The following is a 12,304-nucleotide window of genomic DNA, read 5'->3' as shown; positions in this document are numbered from 1 at the left end:
CACGGGGTTTTATCCCTTTTTCAGCATTGTCTGCATGAACGTGGCAATGACTTGTCTCCATTTCCTGTGAATCACCACGGAGTAGTAAAGCAGTTAATTATACATACTAATCATCAACTGACTAATATATATATATATATATATATATATATATATATATATATATATATATATATATATATATATATATATATATATATATATATAATGATGGCCAATTAAACTGGATGAATGTTTTACAAAGTTTGTTTGTATGTTTGTTTTTATGGAGAAGGGGGCATGTTTGTATTGGTTATGAAATCTAGATCAGAACCTATAACATGAACATACATAAAACAAACATACAAACAAACTAGATTCAAAATTGTGTGTATATATATATATATATATTTCACCCAACATTTAAAAGTAATGGGTTGTTTTATGTTTGTTTTATGTATGTTTGTATGTTATAGAAATCGAACCTGATCTAGACACCCATCATTTCTTCTCCTCCCTTTCCCCATTCTCCTTGGCTCTTCCCTTTGTAACGTATGTGGTAACTGCTTGACAGATCCAGTCAAAATTTGGCACGTGGCCATCATTCGACCAAACTTAGATAATAGGGTAGGTTTCAGATCCGCACCCCCTTTCCCTTCCCCATCCCCCTCCCTCGTCCCCCTTTCCCCTACTCTTTGTAACTTATGTGGTAACCGCTTGACCGATCTAGACAAAATTTGGCACGTGGCCATCATTTGACCCAACTTAGATAATAGAGTAGGTTTCAAACCAATACCCCCTTTCCCTTCCCCCGTCCCCTTCCCCCTTCCCTTTGTAACTCATGTGGTAACCACTTGACCGATCTAGACAAAATTTGGTATGTGGCCATCATTTGACCCAACTTAGATAGTAGGGTAGGTTTCAAACCCCTACCCTTTTCCCCTTCCCCTTCCCCCATCCTCCTTCCTCCTTTCCTTTGTAACTTATGTGGTAAATGAATTCTACGGGTTTCTCATACCTCATTTCATGTACTCAAGCCGTTAGAAATATATTGGAAAAGCTTTTTTTTTTTTTTCTTGTGATCATATCAGTGTTTGTGTTTAGGTTTAGTTAGGGTGTGTTCAGGTTTATCATGGGGTGTTTTTAGATTTATTTGGGGGGATGTGTTTAGGTTTAGCGGGATGTTTCAGTTAAGGGGGGGTTGTGTGTTTAGGTTTAGTGGGGGTAAATGGGACAGTTACCACAGTCATGTCTGGATAAAATGGTCAGTAAAAACAGTATTACTTGGATAGAATGGACAGTCACCGCAGTGATACCTGGATTAAAAGGATAGTCAACACAGTAATCCTTGGATAAAAGGGACAGGCAGTACAGGAATACCTAGATAAATGGGGCAGTCACCACAGTAATACCACCTGGATAAAAGTGACAAGTCAGCACAATAATACTTGGATAAATGGGACAGTCACCACAGTAATATCTAGATAAAATGGACAGTCAGCACAATAATACCTGGACAAAAGGGACAGTCACCACAGTAATACCTGGATAAATGGGACAGTCACCCCAGTAATATCTAGATAAAATGGACAGTCAGCACAGTAATACCTGGACAAAAGGGACAGTCAGCACAGTAATACCTGGAATGAAAGGGACAGACAGAACAGCAATGCCTGAATAATTGGGACAGTCACTACAGTAATACCTGGGGGACAGTCATGACAGTAATGCCTGGGTTAAAGTCACGACATTATTGCCTGGGGGAAAAAAAAGTATACCTTAGCTTAACCAGACCACTGAGCTGATTAACAGCTCTCCTAGGGCTGGCCCGAAGGATTAGACTTATTTTACGTGGCTAAGAACGAATTGGTTACCTAGCAACGGGACCTACAGCTTATTGTGGAATCCGAACCACATTATACCGAGAAATTAATTTCTATCACCAGAAATAATCCCTCTAATTCTTCATTGGCCAGCTGGAGACTCGAGCGTGGGCCCAGCAGAGTGCTAGCCGAGAACTATACCGACCCATCCAACAAGGAACTATTGCCTGGGGGAAAGTCAAGACAGTAATGCCTGGGGGAAAGTCACGATAGTAATTACTTAGGGGAAAGTCACGACAGTAATGCCTGGGGGAAAGTCACGACAGTAATGCCTGGGGGAAAGTCACGACAGTAATGCCTGGGGGAAAGTCACAACAGTAATGCCTGGTTAGTTAGTTAGTTAAATTTGTTTAACAGACCTCTGAACTCTTTTAATGCCTTCTGGGGGAAGTGTGGGAAGTCACGACAGTAATGCCTGGGGGAAAGTCACGACAGTAATGCCTGGGCGAAAGTCGCGACAGTATTGCCTGGGGGAAAGTCACCACAGTAATACCTGGATAAAAGGAACAGTCAGCACAGTAATACTTGGATGAAAGGGACAGGCAGCACTGTAATACCTGGATAAATGGGACAGTCACCACAGTAATACCTGGATAAAAGGGACAGGTAGCACAGTAATACTTGGATAAATGGGGCAGTCACTACAGTACACAGTCAGTACAGTAATACCTGGATAAATGGGATAGTCACCACAGTCATACCTGGATAAAAGGGACAGTCACCACGGTGTTACCTGGATAACTGGGCTAGTCACCACAGTAATATCTGGATAAAATGGACAGTCACTACAGTAATATCTGGATAAAATGGACAGTCAGTACAGTAATATCTGGATAAATGGGACAGTCAGTACAGTAATATCTGGATAAAATGGACAGTCAGTACAGTAATATCTGGATAAATGGGACAGTCAGCACAGTAATATCTGGATAAATGGACAGTCAGTACAGTAACACCTGGGTAAATGGGACAGTCAGTACAGCAATGCCTGGATAAAAGGGATAGTCACCACAGTAATACAGTACATGGATGAATGGGACAGTCACTACAGTAATATCTGTATAAATAGGACAGTCAGAACAGTAATTCCTGGATAAGGGGGACAGTTACCACAGTAATACATGTATAAGTGGGACAGTTAGAACAGTAATATCTGGATAAAAGGGACAGTCACTACAGTAATTTCTGGATAAATGGGATGGTCACTACAGCAATTTCTGGATAAAAGGGACAGTCCGCACAAGGAGGTGCAGGAAATTTTTTTGAGTCCTTCAGAGTTTTCCCGGGCAGTGCTGGGTTGGTCATATATATATATATATATATATATATATATATATATATATATATATATATATATATATATATATATATATATATATATTTATATAATATATATATATATATATATATATATATATATATATATATATATATATATATATATATATATATATATATATATATATATATATATATATATATATATATATATATATATATATATATATATATATATATATATATATATATATATATATGTGTGTGTATTAGTAACAAACACACACAGTATATATATTATATGTATATATTGTGTATATATTAATATAGCTTATCTAAATAACATATTGATCACACCCTTCCATTAGAGAGACGGAGACGTTTCTTACACAGCGTTGACATGACACAGTTTCGGTGTCGTCCCCTGTTTTCTGGAACAAGGGAAAACACAGATCGTACTTTTACCCCTTTAATAATTCTTTATCACCGATTCTCCTTTATTCCCCTACATTTCTCTCTTCCCTTCATCTGTTTCCTTTTGTTTAATCAACGATATCTCCATATCTCATCAAATTTCTCCCTTCTCTTATCATTATGTTAATTTGTTGAAGTATGGTCACCCTTCTCCATATGATTCTAAGTTCCATATTTTTTTCTTATTGGTTTGTTCTTATTTTGTTGGGATGATGGCCGATAAAATGGGGAGTTCAGGTATAATGTCTTTATAAGTTTAATCTACGGAACGAGTGTGCAAGAGAGAGAGAGAGAGAGAGAGAGAGAGAGAGAGAGAGAGAGAGAGAGAGAGAGAGAGAGAGAGAGAGAGAGAGAACTACTTATAATATGGGGAAGATATTGTATTGCTACGTCTTTGCTGTTGCATGATGCTTACAGCAGACTTTGTAGTGGTTACAGTTCTTTTACATGACTACTTTGCTTTAATGTTCCCTTCATATCTGGAGTGCTGCCTTAATTAATTATACTATAAGATCAATAGAAGGGGTACCAATGGACATTATCGTAATTTGTAATGAGGCATTTTTGTAACTCCATTAGCAATAATTGAACAAGGTAGAAAGAAAAGAAATATATATAATATACGACTGTGAATCCAGTTTTTTTTTTTTTTACTTTACCTCGTGCCTTTGTTGTTTCTGAGGGCATTTAAAATTTTAAATCCTCTCTGGGAACTTTCATGGGATAATCGCAGCCTGCTACAATGACCTTGAGACTCATATTTGTAATATACGTGTTTGACCATTAACTCCTTTTGCCATACAATTGAATAATTACATACACACACAAGTGTGGGTATGTATGTATGTATGTATGTATGTATATGTGTGTGTGAGTGTGTACTTTCAGAGAGATATTCTCCTCTTAGTTATTTGTAGACTCATTCTAGCCCAACACCTACCTTATAAAAGATTCCTGTTGATTTTTTCCTGTTACACAATAAAAGTGTTTACACTTCATTCTCTCCCTGCTTACAATTCTAATAATAGTTTATAATACTGTACACAACCCTATGCTACTTTAGCTTGTAAAGTTTCTGTTTTTTTATTTCCATACTCGCCATTTTCTCGTATTTGAATTCGACCTCCACAACCCGAGGGCAGCTTAGCTTGACCGTGAATTTTTTAAGAGAACTGGCAGTTCCGCTCAAATCTGTGCCACGTTGCAAACAAAAGCACATTTACATCGTTACCTGCTGTGAAAATATTGCGAGAGCTCTTAATATTATGAAAAACAAAACTTATACTATGCTGATTGTTTAGGTCTTAGGTCTGAAGTGCATTCAAAAGCCAAACAGTATGACTGAGAACGTTTGATATGGCAACATGACGCGCCTCCCTTGCCCTGACCAATACGCCAAGCTGTTTTCATATTTATTTTATTATGCTGCCCGTGCTTTCCCTTCCTCCTTATCGCACATGAGCGGTAATTTTTTGTAAGGTAACGCAAGAGGTGAATATTCCTTATTGACTTTTTCATATTAAATAATGATGATAATAACCAGCATTGATTGGAGAGTATACATCAGCCAAGGCAACTCGCTCACAATGATTGCATGAATATATTATTCTAAATATGTAACAGTCATTATATAAAGTGTACCATAAATAGTTAGTCTGCTGTGAAGCATTTAATCCGCCGAAAACTCCCACCTTTCGCGATGGAAGTGATGGTTTCATTGAAACAAAGGCAAATTTCCCACTAATTAATATTCTCGACAATGCCATATGTTGAAAGTACAGTATGTACCAGGTTTCACCCAATTCTGCTTAACCGTTCTTGAGATATCTATCGAAACAAATAAACAAAGGCAAAAAACTTAATACTCATTCAGTTTAGGTTTCTCTTTCACGCAGCTTACGTAACCCAACCTATATAGGTAGGTGTGATAACTCATGAGAAATACAATGGCTTCACATGAAACAAACTTCAGCCTCTCTCTCTCTCTCTCTCTCTCTCTCTCTCTCTCTCTCTCTCTCTCTCATGTACGATTGTAAATGGAGAATTGATGAATTTATTTAAAACACTTACAATAGTATGTACACACTAGTAACTTTGTAAGCTTTCACTGTTATTGCAACAAAACGGTCATGCTACGGAAGTTTGCGCTGTAGAAAATATTGGCTAACGCTTGTCTGCCTCCGCGGCCGTGATCGTATAGTGGTTAGTACATTGCGTTGTGGCCGCAATAACCCAGGTTCGAATCCTGGTCACGGCACAGGTGGGAATCTGTTTTATTTTGAGGAAATTGAAGATTTCATTTTCATGATCTATTTCAAAGAACATTGTTATTCTGGATTTTATTTCTGTAATCTTGTTGCTGTTGTTGCCGCCTATTGATAAGTTATTGTTACACCAATACTGTAATGTTTTATACCAGTATTGTAATATTTTGGATCACTTTTGAAACATACTTACTGTATGCTGATGATTTTTTTTGTTGTGGGGCGGGTGAGAGAAATATGCTAGAAATTCCTAACAAATTAAAACTTATCCAGTTAGAGTCTTTTCAGACTTATGACATATATTCATCTTTAAGAGATCGGGAGCTTTGTGTCGTGAAGACATCCTTCGCTCCATTTCTTTATTCCTTCCCTTATCATAGTTCTCCATTCACACTCTCAAATGTGAAACTTTCTCATCTCACTTCTTTTTCCACGTCTACTCTTCCAAACACTGGAACATGAACACGTGGACACCTTGAACTTCCAGACACAGCAAAATTAGGCCTTCGATAATTCCGTTGTAATCCGCCCGGGGCCATACATCTTAATTGGCCTAGTGCTCTTGTGATCTCTTCCCACAAGGGGTTATTCAAAGGCTCAACGAATACAGGATTCCGAGGCTTTCTGGTCGCTGCCTTAGATGTAAGACCCAATCTCATCTCTCGGTTTCTCGTATTGATAGCCGGAGGGTCAAGTCTTGATACCCTTTGACACGTCCCAAGGACGCGCCTTCTTCTTGCGAAAGGCAAAAAATACTTCTGATTCAAAATCTGCATCGATGCCATCCAGATTATTTTAGTAATTTATGATCATCTGGCTTTATTCATTACTGTATTGTGGTAAGCCACGTTGTAATTTTGTTCAGCAAGTGCTTCTGAAATATTTTTCAATGTTCTATTGTGATAAGACTTCCGTTGTAGGGAATTGACGCTAATTATGTTGTTCTAAGGAATCTGGTACTCTATTTTTTTGTTCATCCAATCTGTAAGTGCTCATTGAATATTATTCTCATTGTCTGCTGATTATAGTCATTGATGTATTCGGAAGTGTTTTGCAACTAACAGCATTTTTATTCCCAGAAATGTTAGCATCACTGGAACATCACATGTAACTTAGTATAAACGGCTAATGATCTGTCCTTGGTGTAAGACAGCTTGGGTGTATTTTTGTGGACAGCTTCATTAATATCTCTTCATATAACCTTACATAACGTGAATCAGATATTTGGTGGGCAGAAATCTATGATTTCGACTAACAGTCTTGCATCTCTCCAAATGGAAAATTGTGAAGCTGCAAGTGTACCATCTAAAGACACTAGTTATTTTGTTATTGAGTTGACCGATTTCGAGTGGGAAGTAAGGATTGATGTAATAATTACCAAGAAACTTTTCACAACGAATCTATCCAAAAGGATCTAGCATTGAAGGCTTCTCAGATACATTTAAAGTCAAAGGCTAGATGATTGTTATAATTAGGATAGGATGGTTAAGATTAGCCAGTAAATTTTTGGTCCTTCTTAATTACGTAAGTCTTTGGATTCATAATGGACTAATAAAGTAAAGGATACTAGGAAATCAAAGCTATGCAATTTTTGCCTCCGCCCTCAGTCGACATTGGTAATTTTCTACAGACTTATGGCCATTTTCACTCCTAAGTCTTGGGGGGACCAATGTTTTAAACCCCGTGGGAAAAGGCTGGTACCTGCTGTGACTAGGATTAGAACCAGGATTATTGCAGCACACTTTACAGCTCTACCGAAAAGATTTTGACGAAAATTGCTGAGAGTCTGTTAGCCTATGCCTACCCACACGCACTCCTGTCCTGTGACTCATCTGTTATCAGTCGTCTTCATTCTTCCATATTTTTTAATTTTCCTCCTCTCTCAGTTGTCCTGCCCCGCCTCTCTCTCTCTCTCTCTCTCTCTCTCTCTCTCTCTCTCTCTCTCTCTCTCTCTCTCTCTCTCTCTTTTTCGAGAAATGATATTTTAATATATTTTACCACCATCTACGAATTCTATTCTCATGATGACCTTACACTTGAAGGATAAGAAAAAACCTGGAGAGAGTTTTGTCATGTTTGTGGATCTCTGTAGCTACTTTGTGACGTACAAGATATTAGGGAAAATTAGTTTCCCCTTGATACCATTCAACAGAGTGTTTATAATTAGCATCCAGGCTAAACATGACGACGTTAAGACAGTACAAACACCCTGCGGTCTATTTCGTATACGACCTTCGTCAAACGAAAAGGCAGATTCCCGTGACATATTCCCTTCATCTCTTATGCCTTTAGAAATGCAGTAGATATTCCGAGAAAAACAACCAGCTGTCTCCATTCAGTGGAATATTTTCTTTAAAAGTTTTTAAAATTACTTTTACTCATTAGACTTGAAGATATCAGAGTCTGGGATATTTCATCCCCTTATTAACGTTTTTATCATCATTAAGCTTTTCCTTAACAACCAGTGGCCCTCGAGAAAATACAAGACACCAATCACTGCCACATTCACACTTGAACTGATGAGTCGTGATGAATTCCCTGTGCAGATAACTTCCACAGCCTTGGCCATTTCCTACACCTACACTGCACAGAAAGGTCATCAGTAGCACATCGAAACCTCGCACAAACACTGCGCCATTCGCCGCTTTAGCATACCCTCACGCTCTTGTTTTCCGGATGTTGAAGCCCCTCTTCTCACGGCCTATCCACTATCCAGTCCTCTTTAGGTCTTCCTTCTTTCTTCCTTCCCAGTACTTCCGAATCGTACATTTTTTTCACCGACTAGTCATTCATCATTCTTTCCTCATGACTGAACCATCTCACACAGTCTAATCCATCCTTTCACGTATGCTAGCTTTTATTAGCGTTCATCCCCGTAGGGGGGTAGTGCCATCACCGCACCCCACGCGTTGCACTTTAAGGCATTGTATACTTAAGTTTCATTGCAGCGTCCCTTCACCCCTAGCTACCACCCATTTCATTCCTTTTATTGTAACACCGTTCGTGCTTCCCTTCTTCCATCTTACTTTCCGCACTCTCCTAACAATTATTTCATAGTGCAACTGTGAGGTTTTCCTCCTGTTACACCTTGAAAACCTTTTAAGTCTGAATTTCACTTTCTGCACTGAATGACCTCATGGGTCGCAGCGCTTGATCTTTAGCCTTTTATTAGGAACGTATGTTCTCTTGTATCTTCACTGATGATTTTCTTTAAAGCTACGAACATTTTGACCTATTAACTAAGTGGAGCCAATTAGCTGAGCCTTCCACCTGCCCTAACAAGGCCTCGACACGTTGTATTACCCTCTGTAAATTGGAATGAAGTCACTACAGCCGTTCATCCTCTGGACCTACTCGTTATCAGTCTGTAAATTTCTCGTAATTTGTTCAGTTTTCTTTCTCTTTCTTTCTCACTTTTCCAATATATTAAATGTGGACAGTCCATATGTCAGAAGTAGTTAGTTAGATTTCCCCTTAGAGATATGTCATTCTTCATTCATCAGTGTATTTGTGTGGGTTTTGTGAAACCAGAGTCAAGACGTAATAATGACATAGGTGTTGTCATATAGGCTACCTATTCTGATTTCCTTAATCTGGCACAATTTTCTCTGTTCATATTGAGGATATATATGATAACTCAAAAAGATAAACTGGCTGATGTGATATGCTTAAGGAGAATGTATCCCAATAAATGGTAAGAGATTATGTAATTTTTTTATATCTAGCACTAAATTATGTACAGTAATTACTATTTTCAAAATCTTTGGTGATTACTTTGACAACCACCCATCTCCCCACCTTCCACAGAGATCCTTTAATTGAATATTTATAGCATTTCATTTTGTTTTATTTCTGTAACTCGACATACTGTTTGAACCAACTTTGATTGTGTTAGGCAAGAGACAAATACTCAAGTACTTGCGTAATTTGAAAATGTGCATTTTTAAATCTATTTTATTTGTATGGGGACGCACAACTTTTCTAGTCGTTCTCTTTCAGTATATACAGGGGATTTTTTTGCTTATAAATGTACCACCAAATTATTTTTTTATTTATTCTTTCACTTGTTTTTTTTCTGTCTATTTTATGGACAATTTGGCCACCACGAATCTCTTTCTCGAATTATTCTACTCTAGGGTTCCTGATTACCTATAATAGTAATGATAATAGTTTTATTTAGATTTCAATGGGGATAAATTGCAGGTTTCAGTATACAGGTATGTAAAAGGCATACTAAAATAAGGTGTCTAACCTTAAACATTGTATATTAGGTAGAAATAAAGAAAAAAGTTGATATAATACAGAAGAAATACATTATGAAACAAAAAGTCTATTTCTTAACTTTTACATTAGTCTCAGCTACCCCAGTCCTCCTTCCCCGTCCCCCTCAAAAAAAAGAAGAAGATATTTTCCAAATGGTGACAGTAGGGAGTTCATTAGGACCATGGATTCATTATCAAGAACATATGCCAGATATCTTATGGAAGTCAGCAGTACCGTTACTCTCTCAAAACTTTGGATCGGTTTACTGCTCAATATATTTCTTGTCAAAACTATTTACAAATGACATTTGGTTTCTGGTGCTCGAGTTGATGACTCTAGATTTTTTTTCACTTTGGTGTTTGTTTTTCAGTTTATTTCTAGAAGGTATGTGTTCGAGAACTGAATATCTGTTGTGCATTGAGTAATTCTGGCTTCTATTACTGCACTGAGCAATAAGGTATTTTTATAATACCGCACTTTAATTATTTACGCTGTAATCTCTTAATTTACCGTATTATTTACCCTATAATCTTTTAATATTCCATAATGACTTATTATTTTTGAGAAACGCTTAGGAATCAGTGAAGGACAGGTCTAACTACTTTGTTGGACAAATAGAATCATCGCTTCTTTCTTTGTACAGTTTTGATACAGCTTCGTATGTGTTCTTGTAGGCATTTTCTGCACTGATTTAAATCTGTTTTCATTTCATGGACGATTTTCTTTCAAGCTGTCAAGACCATTTTCACCTACTAAATTTAAAGGAACCAAGCTAAAGACCTGTGGAAAAGTCTTGCTGTGTGCCGTGACCAGGATTCGAACCTGGGTTATTGCGGCCACAACGCAATGTACTAACCACTATACGATCACGGCCGCCGACAGCGTGGCCTGCACTGTTGCTCTAGAGAGATTGGCTACACCGCCGAGTCTGCAACGCCTAGCCAGACCCACTCTTACCCTTTGGACTCTCCCGTTATCAGTCAGCTTCGCTCTCTAAGTTTATTTTCAGTTCTCTCTCTCTCTCTCTCTCTCTCTCTCTCTCTCTCTCTCTCTCTTCTGTGTTTTCGAAAAAGTATATTTTATCAGATTTACCCCACTATTCGTAAATTCGATTCTCATGTAAAACTTACGCCGGATGGACAATGGAACCCAAGAGGGATTTACTTGTATTGTTTGTGGCTTTCCGCCAATATTTCACTCGATAAATAGGTTGAAAAGAGTTAGTAAGAGTTTCCTCTGAGATCATTCGTTCATCATTTGATTAAGTTCATGACAGATTTTTCTTGAGTAAAGGTTAAGGATTGAAGAAATGCTAACGTATTATTGGTTATTTTGTGGATGATGTATGCTGAGAGGCTTAGAGCAATGTTATTTTTAGTTTTCAGGATAAGTACATCAGCACTTTTGCAGTGATCCTTTCCCGAATATTTCACATAATTTGTTTTGCTCAAGGTCACCTGATTAAATTGTAAAATATAATTTCTTTTGCTCAAGGTCACTTGATCAAATTGTAAAATATAATTTCATTTGCTCAGGGTCACCTGATTAAATTGTAAAATGATGTCAAGTCTGTTTGTATCAAGAAGTCTTTCAAGACTCATAGGAACACGTACGATCACATCAGGTTCGTTTGTGTCCCAGCTTCGGCAAAGCTCTGCCGACAACTGTTGCCGTCGTGTAACTGAATGGAAGAAGTTGCGGTTCTGATTAAGCCTTTTTCGGCCTCCTTTTATAACAATTATTTTTCCTGTAACAAATTTCATTATCTCTCTCTCTCTCTCTCTCTCTCTCTCTCTCTCTCTCTCTCTCTCTCTCTTCTCTTTAAGGAAAACAGTGAGCGGGCTGAGTAAGACTTGAAAAAAAAAAAAATAGACTGGGAATTGTACACGAAAGAAAGATTATAATTAAGTATAGTGCGATCTGTATTGATATACTAAACACGAAGTTTGGTATTACAATGAACCAATAAAAGATTTTGTCAGTTTGAGAATAAAACTTCAAGAAGGATAGTAGGAGTCAGGTGGCAGGGTGGAGTGAGAAGTGACACGATAGAAAATCACGAAGTTCCATTGTATATGTGGTTTTGATGAAAAGGAAATGGCTTAGACATCCTGGGAAAATTTTGCTTGATAATGTCAGCTGGTCACCTGCGAGCACCAGAAG

General features: G+C 37.7%; 1 long non-coding RNA gene and 2 other non-coding genes across 4 annotated transcripts in view; 2 read left to right on the top strand and 1 right to left on the bottom strand.

The window, feature by feature from the left end:
* Positions 1–12,304, top strand: part of LOC136833431 (uncharacterized) — a 272,704-nt gene that overhangs the window by 134,248 nt on the left and 126,152 nt on the right. The window lies entirely within an intron of this gene.
* On the top strand, positions 5,800–5,871 carry TRNAH-GUG (transfer RNA histidin (anticodon GUG)). The gene has a single exon. It is a non-coding gene; the product is annotated as a tRNA-His (tRNA).
* Positions 10,943–11,014, bottom strand: TRNAH-GUG (transfer RNA histidin (anticodon GUG)). Its single transcript has one exon. It is a non-coding gene; the product is annotated as a tRNA-His (tRNA).

Source organism: Macrobrachium rosenbergii, chromosome 51, assembly GCF_040412425.1.
Source record: "Macrobrachium rosenbergii isolate ZJJX-2024 chromosome 51, ASM4041242v1, whole genome shotgun sequence".
In the NCBI taxonomy this organism is placed as follows: Eukaryota; Metazoa; Arthropoda; class Malacostraca; order Decapoda; family Palaemonidae; genus Macrobrachium; species Macrobrachium rosenbergii.
The sequence above is the reverse complement of the archived record's forward strand: the minus strand, read 5'-3'. Positions and strand labels throughout refer to the sequence as shown.